Here is a 12,536-nt window from a genome sequence, read left to right as displayed (position 1 = left end):
CTACTTGAAAAAAAATCTTGAAATGAAAAAGAACAGGCCAGCTACATGCAGCAGAATCTGACCCTGTATTACACCTCTATCAGGCACTGCAACTTCAAAACAATTGAAGTCAGAAAGGCAATCAAGAAAACCCTCAGGCACAACAGAAGCTTTCATGGAGAATCAGCTATGTTATAAAGCAATCAGTGACCAACTAAAAAATCCCCAAACAAATATTTTTAAATGATCATACATTCATCCCTGAGCTTTCTGCATCGTATTTGACCGAAACGGACAGATGTTGCATTGGATTTATGTTTATATGTGTCCATCTTTTTTGATTGATTTGTCTCCTCACTCTTCACAAGTTAAAAGCTTCTCTCATGCTTTTTTCCTCTATGGTTTCTCCATGGTTACTGAAGCAAAGGAAGAAACTATCTACCTCACTGCAACCTTGATTTAATTCTGATGTTTAGCCTGAGTAGGAATTTCTAAGCCCCACTGTGGTTCAGTTACACAGCTCCAATGAAATCAAAATACACTAGTCTAGCTTGCAGTCCAATATTATTCCTCATTGCATCTGGCTTCACTTACAAAACACTTCAAACTTCATCTGCAAAGAAGCACGGCTGCCTTCAAAGTCATTAAGTCTTAAAAATCAGAGGAAAGTTCTTCCAAGCGTGTTTATTTGATCCAAAACATTAACATGCTGACAGCTGTTGAGCTGCTTCATTTAGCTGTCACAACAGACCATGGAGCACCATAGTGAAATGGACACTTCTGTGTCTGACATCTGCCACTCTTCCATTAACTGCTGCTTCACCACAAACATTTTACCGAATAATTGATTTGGCGAGGTGTATGCAACAGAGTGTCTTTTTTTTATGCATTAAAACATCTGGGTTTTTGCACTGAAAGGTTCTGCTGAAAGTAATAAAGTCCAAATAGAAGATTTTTAAACTGCCATTTTTTGGCTATGACATGAGAAGGATTCCCACAGAGAGGTAACATGCCTCATCTACTTAGGAAAGCATACCTTCTGTAACAGAAGTTGAAAAGCCTTGCTAAAAATATTAACAATGTAAGCTTTAATAGAAATGAAAATTCTTAGGAAAGCTTCATCTCTACAGGGCTGTTCTTAAATCTAAAGTATCTGCAACTCAGTGGGAAACACAGGTCATATGAAAGCAATTTATAATGTTCCACAGCAGAGGCAGAATAGAGTAGCTTTAATATCAAGGGGGGAAAAAAAATCATCACAGTAGACACCTTTCCAAAGTTTAATCCTGAGAAATATAAAGTGCTCAGGACTCTTAGAAGAGTCTGTAATGTTTGAGAATCAACAGTTCTCAAAATCAGAATGAAAATCAGGAATTTTCCTACTATCAAAAAACCTAATGTCTGGGTTTGGAATTGACTGAAGTTAATACAACAAAGTCTCCTTGAACCAAATTTGCCAAAATTGCAAGGTGAGCCATGGAATGCCATGGAGTTACCTACAATACCTGTAAACCGTAAGACCATATAGGAAGAAACAGCCTTTCACTTTCACCTGGAGATGACAAAAGAATGGTTCTGTGTATTTTCTCATCACATATTTGTATCCCCAGATTTAGCTGAGTATCTGAAACTAAAGCATTGCCTTTTAAAGACTAAAATGGCATAGGTTGAAGGATACATTCAAAATTTAAGTTCTCTGTTATTTGCCATCTGTCTTGTCCAATGGACACATATGAAATACTGCTCTTGGCTTTATCCAAATTCCTGACATTGGTCTCCAATATAATGACCTTCCTTGGAAACAGAAACTAAATAGGGAAAACTTACACTCTGCACCTTTATACATTTTACAGAACTGCTTAAATCCAAAATGAAATTAAAAACAAATGAAAAGAAAGTAAAACATATTGGCTGGAAGTGCCTTTGGAGCCCAGCCCTCAAACACTGCTATATGATACCCCAAAGGTGTAGCACCTGATTAGGCTACTGGAATTATATCCTTTGGGAGTGTGCAATGAGCTCAGATGGTAATTCCAAAATGGAAACTCTGAAGAAGCTGATTTACTGTCATGGGATGGGAAGAAAAAAGATGAAAAAATAATGAAGACTGGGATTGCTGACTTGTACATCCCACACATGACAACTTTTCTGGCTTGCTTTAGAGATGTTCTACATGCCACTGGACCTAAACAATCTCATCTACCTTTAAAGTCAGATCTGCTCTGGGCAGGTTAGGCTAGATGATCTCTAGAGCTTTCTTCTGGGGAGCATATTGTAACAGGTACCAAAGACTGAGGCCTCCAAACAGGAAAGTAGTTCTTGTTCCCAGTATTCCTACAAAAAACTAAGACACAAGTCTTATCAAAGTGCTGCTTTAGATCTAGAGTCATGCACCATTTAAAATAATTTATGAGAAATAGGCATAAAAATACTGGATGCAATGCATATAGACAGGTGGGACTATTCCTTGATTATTAACAGCTTCCCATTACAGTAAGAATCTTTTCATCTCTTTTTAATGGGCTGAGATCATTGCCTAAATTTCCTCTACAAACAAGTACTTTCACAGCGCAATTCATCAACATCCTGTGATAGATGGGATGACTGTCCAGCTGGCCCTTCCTCGCCAGCGACTACAGAAGGCAGAGATAACTACTTCAGTCCAGAAGTCTGGCTTCTAGACAGACCAAACTCAATGACAGAAATCCCATAAGTTACTGGCCAGGGAGGAGCCAGGGAGGAATCACTGGAATAAGGTCTCCATCCCTCTCCTTTACACAGATCTGAAGGCGGCAGAGAAACATAAGCCCCACCCAAGAGCCATAACTATTCATTATTTAGAGGTAGAAGAAAGAAACATGGCTGCTGTGGGTTTAACTCATGAAGTGTTAACAATGAGTACATTACAAGGCCAAACTATTCATAGGTACAACATGTGCATCTTTCTTATCTGCCCTGAAAATAATCTTCAGGGTCAAATTCACCAAAGATTCTAATAGAGGCACCCCCACGTGGACCTTTAATATCTCCTTAGACTATTAGTCCTCGTTTTACTTAATTACAGTTTTCTTCAGAAGAATTACATCAGAGATATGCTAGTTGCATTATGTTTATCAATTATATTAGCACTGAATTGTTTTATCCCAACAACTTAATGGAAAACTGAATTACAGTGGCTTAGAATAGACTTTGAAAATGTTCCTAAGCAATTTATAGATTGAAGCACCAGGAAAAAAAAATTAGTTAGTCTTGTTTCTTAATTTACTTTTGTGCTTTTAAAAAACAACAAAGGCAGTGTAGGCGTTGCACAGATTTCTGCATCTACCAACACAAATGAAGAACCTCTTATTTCGGTGATGTTACAGCATCTGCTTTACTACAGTCCTGTTACACTGGTTACACCGGTTACTGCACACAAGGACAGATCTAGCCCCAAGGTAAAAGCAGTATGCCAGGCTACCTGATGTTAAAAGGACATTTTAGCTTTCTCAGCCCCTCCCTGCCCATAAATCCAGGCCCATTTAAGTGAAGAAAACCACTATTTCATGTGCATTGATGAAAACTACTCAACAGTCATCACCGAAATAATTTGAGGTTTATACTGGCACACATCAGAGTAGAAACTGCTCCAATGTTTTTCAAAGATCGACAGAGCTGGTGTTCTGCATTCACACATTTTAAAGGCTGTTCTTAAAGTGGGGATTTTCATCAGCTGCACAGCTCTGCAAGCTAGCATAATTTCTTGTTATACTGCCACAGGCTAAATTCAAAATCCTAGCTTAACACTGACGGCAAACTACAATTAGTACTGTTACTACCCTGGAAAAAAAAAATCAGGAAATCCATCATTTTAATGGCCACATAAAATTTTATCAGGGAAATGTTCAACTTTTGTGACTTCTGTTCACCTCTGCTAATTTCCTACTTTGGATTTCATATGAACTGCTATATTTTATAAAAGGAAAAAAAGAAGCCAGAAAAACAAATTTGTGTAAAATTTTACCTTGGGACAAAACTTTTATAATTTCCAATTCCTCTACATGGAAATATCAACCCAAATATACAGACTGTCATTCCAGACAACAAACAATGTTCATCTAATTGAATATTTTGTTCTGGACATGAGCTGGCATCAGACATTCAGAGAACAACAGAACAAATCTATACCCTATAAATATATGTTTTAGTTGAGAATTTATCAGAATTTAAAGAATTTATCCAGTGAAAATGTTCCCAGTATTCGTACAAAAAGGTAATACACTTCTGACCCCTGTTTCAATATCCTCCTGCAATGAGTTACATTACTGAAATAAATATATTACAAGAAATTAAATCACAGCAGTAGAATATTTTACCTTCTTTTTCTAAATTTGCTCCAGATTACCTTGAGTACTCTCTAAATTCCTGGTAATTTACCAAATAATCTTCATCACAACAGTGAAGCCAAAGTATTTTTAAAAAGAAGAGTTTGCACAGTAAAAGCCTTTTAAGTGTTGCTTGAGAGTTCTCGTAGTAATTAAGGTAAAGTTCCTTATCACATTAGCCAGTTCTAGGTGTAAATATGTTCTTTTATTCTTCGAAGTTCTCCTCCAAGATCATACATGAACATTTAGAAGATAATAGCCTAATTATACATCATTTTAAGTAGAAGTCTTCTATGTTCTTCACTGATACAGTCAGATCTTCTTTTCCAAATTCTTCTTGAAAATACACACAGGTAGGGTTCAGTATAACTCGCTACGTGTTTGGAGGAGGAGAAGATGGGAAATTCATTAGTTTGCAACTAACACTAACTTATTAATAGTTTCCATAGTGTGATGTGTTTGAGCAATAAATGGAAGAATGCCTAGAGGGAATATAAGGAGCAGTCATTAAATGTTATAATAGACAGAGGAGCAGTGACCACTCTAGCCATCTGTTTGTTCTGTGTCTACCTGCAGCTGTGAGCCACGCTCAGGTAGGAATATCAATACCCTCCCCATAGTCCTGAGCTCTACTTGAAAGAAGAGACATCTACATTTGTGCTCCAGTAAAGGCTGGGAAGGAGACATTTGATTTGATGATACCTTCGGTATAAAGCAGGAAGGAGAGCTCAAAAATAAGTCAGGGATGTATTTGTAATAAGGAGGATGCCAAAGGACACAAAGGCCACTATAACAAATCACTTGAACAGCTATACAGAACAGCGCCCAGCCACAAAGATTAACCCAACAATTCACAGGGAAGAAGCTGGTTGCTACCATTATGTGAAGGCCAGATAATGTTACAACCAGAAGCCATGAGTTTAAGAGCAAGTACTCTATCCTACAGAAAGTTGGGACTGAACCCCATGGACATCTGACCTTTCATCCTTGAAATCAGGCATTAATGCCTTTCTCAATGCACAAAAAAAAAAGTAAAATAGAGTTGACAGCATGAGAAAGAACTAATAACTGAGGACAAAAATTCTGCCCATTTCCATGTAGAAGGACAGAAGTGTTATAAGAGATTAGTCTTGCTAAAATCATGACTTCCTTATTGACCTCAAACACAGGAAAGGAGCTTACCAACTAGGTCAGATCACTAAAGAAGAGCATAAAAGAATGGCACAAGCAGCTGGAGCACAAGCAAAGAGGTCAAGACACAGAACATGACAATAAGAAACAAAGGAACCCTATGATAACAGCTGAGCAGAGATCAGGTCAGGCAAACTTCTGAAGCTGATCTGCCAATAGTCTGCCCTTAAAGTGAGTGCTTCAAAACACCAAAGAACTTACAGTATCTAAACATGAAGTAGAAAAGTTGTTTTTTTTTTTTAAGAGGAAAGTCTCAGACTGGTCAAATAAGATAGATACAAAAAAGCTTTGAAAATGAAGTTCCATTCTCCCTACCACATCTTTACATTATTCCTCTTCAGTCTTGTTCTAATCCAGCAGCCACTTTGCCCTTCCTAAGTGTATGAATACTCCAGCCTCCTTCTGAACCCTGTGCCTATCACCTGCCTGTCTCGTAAGCTTCTCTCTCTCCTCATTTGACCTGTTTCAAAACCAAGACGCCACAGCCTACCTTCCAGAAACATGTCCCTCCTAAGCATGCTCTTAGGAAAGGATCAATATCCCTCTCCAGAAATTTCCATGTAATTCCTAGTTCAAGCAATCCCAAGAACTATGCAAGCTATTAAACGCAGATTATCTAGGCAGTAAGCTGTGAACACATAAATCAGGTTCTACAACTAGAAAGACTACATTAACCAACTGTTGAGAGAGAATGCAGAGAAGATGCAGAGAGAGCCAGAGAGCTCTTCTTGCATTAGTCTATATGAACAAGATCTATTGGTATCTAGCTGAATTAATAGCAACATCAGTCAGAGGTCAAATGAGAACACAGATTACAAATTATGTTTTTCAAATTTAATTGGCCTGACAAGTATCAGTGAAGATACATAAAAAAATAGTTGACCTGACATGAGAACTGATAGCAGCTCTGTGATGTCTCATGCCCATGCTTAGAACAGCAGGAAAGAGAAGCTGAGAAATCACAGACAAGTCAAACTGAACCTCACATTCAAGAACATTTCTGGATGAAACAATTGTGTGCAGCTATATGGTAACACAGACATAAGTGGCAATCAATATGAATTTGTTAAGAACAAACTGACAAAACAATCCAATTTCTTCCTGTGTTGTGGCTAAAAGGTCTTTTTAGAAGAAGAAGAGTGATTGTCATTCATCTTGACTTCAGTAAGTCACAATGAAATCTGAACACAGAAATTAGATAACTGTACCTGCAGAGGACCAATGTTTCACTGTCAAATAGAAAGATGTACTGTATGGTGCTTCAGAGGGTCTGTCCAGGGTCTAGTCTTTTTTTCAGCATTTCTCTTAACAATCTAGATGATAGATAGAAGAAAACATTTCTGACAGTAATAGGGATTGCAAGTATGTTGGAGGACTGGTGAAAGATTCAAATAGGTTTTAACAAGCTGAAGAAACAGTGTTTACTCAAGATAAGATAAAAAAAAGCTAGTTAGTAAAAGTTCTGTTATTAACTAAAAGAAGTGGGGGGGCGACACCTGGGAGCTATTTCTGAACTGTGAATCACAATCGTAACACTGCACAATGATTTTGGATATTTAAGAAATGCACAAACATGAGATGTTCAAAAGAAGATTAACAAGAACTATCAGATGTAGAAAACCTAAGGCACAAAAGAGGAAAAAACAGGAAGAAAATAATCTCTTCTCCATACCAGTGATGTCTAGAACAAGCAATAATGGCCTTAAATACCAACCAGAAAGATAGATTTTAGGAAAATCACTCAGTTGAGAATAATAATGAAATACTGGAATAGATTGTCAAGGGTAGGTACGGGTTTTCCATCACTGATGATCTACAAAACAGAACTGACAATCTGATTTTGCCTGGGACACAAGGATGGCTTCTCCAAGTCTCTTCCAAGGCAGTTTTCCAAAACAATAAATGACTATCTCCTCTCTTAAGGACATCCTATCACACATGTGAATTTCCTTTGTATAAACACAATTTGTTGTACAACAGACACTGATGCAACATTTCTTGTTCTAAATGAGTTTACAGATGTGGTAGTCCGAAATATGAGAAAGCACTGTCGGCATCTTTGAAAGCAAAAGTAGGGGAAAAAAACCCCAACCCTAAAAATAAAACAAACCAGGAGACGCATTTCAGTTTTGATCTTTTAGCAAAATTAAACTTATTTCCCATCCATTTTTCCCTTTCTAATAATATGTTTTCTAGTAAGGGTTTGGTTCTAACTGCTAAGTGTGATCTCCAACACAATTCGAAGTTTCCAACCATAAGATGGGATGATTAATAGACTTTACCCCAGAATTTTCCCTGATGATGACATGTTGCTATGGAAGTCAACCTCCAGAGCAAAACTGGAAGGAAGAAGTATTGTATCATTAATCACATCACTAATACAGCCCTAATAAACTGAGGTTCATGTCCTCTGGATGCTGATGGAATCAGATAAACCTGCTCTGACCAATGTTTTAATCAACTGCAATGTTTGCTGAAGGCCATAGTAGTATAGTTAATAAATATATAGGTGCTTTATTCACTTTACAAGTGAAAACACAAAATAAGAACTGAACAGACTCAATAGAAAAACTGCTAACTTCAATCCTTGGAATGTATCAAAGACAAAGTAATTTGGAGACAATGATGAGATGCTCCAGCAAAGCTTCCTTACTTCATTAAAATTGTTCTGAAATTATTTCCAAGTATCAGGGAGATACAATACCATTCCCTGTTAAGCCTCAAGACTTCTGTCACAGAATATTTGTGGTATATATCCAATTAAATTTGTGGCATAAATAATATATATATATACACATACACACACACATATATATATATGTTGAAGTTCAGTACACCATTCTGCATTGTGGTACCCATGCTGAGTACATCACAAGCAACCAATACCATGGCAGTTCAAAATAATGCAAGATAAGAATAGAAAGGAAGAGGGAAAATGAATTACAGAGAAGGCATAACAGGTGGAGTCTCCAGACACAGATTCTCAAAACAATTACACTCAATTATTCATCCACCACCAAAAGCACCTGCTGAACAGCAGAAGAATCCTAAGGTAAAAGAATTGCTATTACTTATAATTGCTTACATTGCTTATAATGTATCAAACTAGAACATGCCCTGTCACAAACACACTTACTCTCACACTGGCTTTTCCCCCCCATGACTGGTCTGAGTACCAAGCCTCATTCTGAAAACTGTGTCATTAGATACCAAGTTTTTTGCCTTATGTTTTGCTGATGACAACTGAATTTTTTCAGGTTGTTCTCCATTTTGGTTTAAAAAATAGGACAACTGGATTTTTTTTTCCATAGTCTAAGTCATATATAAAATTATTATTATAAAGTCTCTTGTCAAAGGCAAAATTATATAATCTCTTGGCAAAGTCACAATCATGAAATCTCTTATTCAACTTATTTAAATAGAAAAGCGGTTATAACATGCCTTTGTTCACAAAAAGCTTTTCATTCACAGTAACTGTTGGCTTCAGTGAATGTTATGTATAATTGACAATCCTGAAACATATTCAGATACAGTTTCACTGTAGGGAGGGTGTCAGGAGGCTGGAGCCAGGCTCTCCCCAGTGGTGTGAATCCATAGGACAAGAGGCAATGGACAGAAACTGATGCACAGGAAGTTCCACCTGAATACAATGAAGAAATTCTTTACTCTGTGGGTGACTGAGCACTGGAAACAACTGCGTCACTGGATATATTCAAGAACCATCTGGTTGCAATCCTATGCCATGTGCTGTAGGATAACCCTTCTTGAGCAGGGAGATTGGACCAGATGAGCCACTGTGGTCCCTTCCAACCTGACCCACTCTGTGATTCACTTCATCAAATAACCAAACAACTTAAAAAACCAGACCAAACCAAAACTCAACCAACCAAACCAAACACCGCATCCAACAGGCTGTGTCTTCATACTGCAAATTATCCGTAGACAGTAATGTGGAAATCAGTCTTTGATAAAGATGTGTTAGGAATAAAAAATATATGTGATTATAGAGTAGTTTATAAACAGTTAATAAATGACCTGGAAACTATTTATCCTGGTAATTTTTCAGAGTAAGATTGACAAATAACTGCTACCAGAATTGTTATGAAATAACAACATACATTAGAAAGAGTCCAGCTCTTTCCCATAGTTATATAAATCTGGCACAATTGAAAATGGAAAAAAAAAATACCTATTGAGCCAAAGAATTGTAAACCTAAAACCACAACAAACAAGAGGAACAAATCTATAAATGGTGCTGTATGATGTCTTTTTGATCAAGAGATGTAGTCCAAAGTGTTGAGTAATTCCAAAATGTAGCTATACAGCTTTTACACATCTACTTTTTTTACTAAGCATGCTTGTTTACAGAACTCAAGATTTTCTTTTAAATCCCTATCTCCTATTTGAATTTATTTTTTTACTTAAATGCTGTTAGTTGAAATTGTTAACACTGCACTCAGTTGAGGTCTTCTCTGAGCTTCCCTCTGAGACCAAGGAATGGATGTCTTCAAGTTCAGTTAGTTTACTGGATTCTGATCGCAGGACAGAAGTAGCCTCAGCTCCTCACTCATCCTATGTCTGGTGAAAAACAGGGCCATGAGGGAAAAATATTATTTATCTACACTGGAGTAACAGGAAAGAAGCTAGCTTCCAAATTTCCCCATATTTACTCCTGGCTGCATGTAGGGTCAGAAGGAGGAAGCAAACTAAAGATACCATATAATGTAGCTCTAACTCCCAAGCACCCAAGGAGAATTTTGCTGGGCTGAATATGCTCTCTCCAGGTCTCACAGCAATATTAAACTGATCAAACAGCAGAAGGTGTCTAACTATTCAACTTATTTTGTATTCAGTGTACACTCTCCTAATTGTTTTCAATTACTGCACTTCTTTTCCTGGAAACAGATAGTGCTTGCCTCTGCTTGGCACCTATTAACAGCGGCCTCAGACACTCAAAACATAGTGGCTACATTTCTGTGCATCTGTCTGTGGATGCAAGACCTGATTGCATTGAAACTATGCTCAACTTGCCCAAAACTTGCAGTTTCACTCTACCCAGTGAAGGAACCTGGCCCATTTTTCCAAATAATAAATAATTACCTTCTCTCATTTCCCAACAGCCTGATGGAATTTCTCTCAAAAAGAGGTGGAACTTTTGAGTTCGCTAACCTGATCTTTCATGTCTAGCCAGAAATTCTTATTTGCTCAGGACAGTGACATCTAAGTGCATTTTTGAGATGTTATTTACATGTTCATCATTCTCCTAGAACAGTCATTCCTAATCTGCATGTTAAAACTTATCTGTGGAGTAAGCAAAGTAAATTATACCAACAAAACATCCAAAGAATATTGGCTCAGTGTTCAAACTACTGTCTGTAACTTAAATCAACAGCACATTAGAGATGTGATTAGGAGATGTGATATCATGCTTATGTTTATATTATTTGTATAATATTTATACAAATAAATATTTATAATTTCTTCCCCTTCCTTACCTGCATGCATTTGAATGCGCTTTTGAGTGTGTTGTGCTGCTCTTGTTAGTAGAGCAACTTTGTTTATTCAGTTTAGAAGATAACCTGAGTGATGCCTGAAGGTGGGTATTAGAGGGACCTGGGATATAAAAAAGTCTCCCTCTCATTTTGTTCATTTTCTCTTGGATAAAATCAGTCATATTTCAGTCAACGTCTGCTTGGGACTTCCAGAGAAACCTTTACTTTCATGTATGGATATGAATCACTTAAGCTTGTTCTTTTAAATAACAATTTTTTTTCCAAGCAAAAGATGCCTACACAATTTTAACAAGAGATAATGGTTTTATAGAATCATAGAATTATTAAGGTTGGAGAAGACCTTTAAGATGGCCAAGTTCAGATTCACAGGCCTGTAATTCTCCTTCTGCCTTCTTGTAAGCGGGCATCACATTTGCTACCTTCCAGGCATCTGGGACCTCCGCAGTTAACCAGGGCTGATGATAAATGATGGTAAGTGGCTCAGTGAGCACTTCAGCAGCTCCCTCAGTACCCTTGTCTGAATCCCATCCAGCCACATAGTCTCGTGCATTATGGGGGCTTCATTCTGCTCCCCAGTATCTTCTGATGACCACTTGAGATACATACCTTCCTATGAAAAGCTGTAGTCTTTAGCAAGATGTACTGTTTGCTAAGAGACCTGAATGCATTACCAAAGAGTTGTGAATGGCAACCAGTGCCTTGCCTTCCTGTTTAAAACTGATGCTTCAATTAAACAACTCATCTTGGCAACAAGATTGATCTATGGTGATTTAGAACGGAAGTTAAATGTTTTTTTTCATTAATCTCAAGACATTTATTTTAATAATAATAGTAATAGTAGTAGTAATAATAACAGTAATAATGCTGCCTCACCAGTATTCCTGGTTTAACAAACCTCAGTTGAGTAAGTACTCACTATACAGAAGCCATACAAAGTGTCACCTGTAAACCACAAGACATTTGGCTTCTGAACTGTCGGACATCCCAGGTAGCTTTCACACACATACATTCACACACATACAGTGCAGCAAGGCTGAAAAATAGATTGCAATGACAGAGTAGTACGAATCCACATAGAGAAGCACAGTTGTCAGAGTAGTAATAAATGTGCAACTGCTTTCACGGTAACTTTAATGGCCAAGACAGCAGAGGTTGGGAGGGAAAAGAGGAAAAGTCTCTATTATCTATCTGAAGACAGTCTTAGCTTCAGTCTTAGCTACACAAGGAAATGTTATTTTGGTTTGCTTTGCCCAGAACAGCACCTCAATATATTACTACATCTTCTCTAAAGAAACAAATGAAGCCTGCTCAGACTACCAGCAGCCAGGGAGATCATTCCCAACTCCCCCACTTTCTAACATAAATTCAGTGTCTACTCATTTACTAGTGAGAATTACATATTGGCAGTGCTCTGAAGCCTGAGTGCTCTCTAGAGGCAGGGGCTCTGTGCCTCTCAGGAAAGCAGCATGTGCCAATATGCCACATGACC

Source organism: Corvus moneduloides, chromosome 3, assembly GCF_009650955.1.
Source record: "Corvus moneduloides isolate bCorMon1 chromosome 3, bCorMon1.pri, whole genome shotgun sequence".
Lineage (NCBI taxonomy): Eukaryota > Metazoa > Chordata > Aves > Passeriformes > Corvidae > Corvus > Corvus moneduloides.
The sequence above is the reverse complement of the archived record's forward strand: the minus strand, read 5'-3'. Positions refer to the sequence as shown.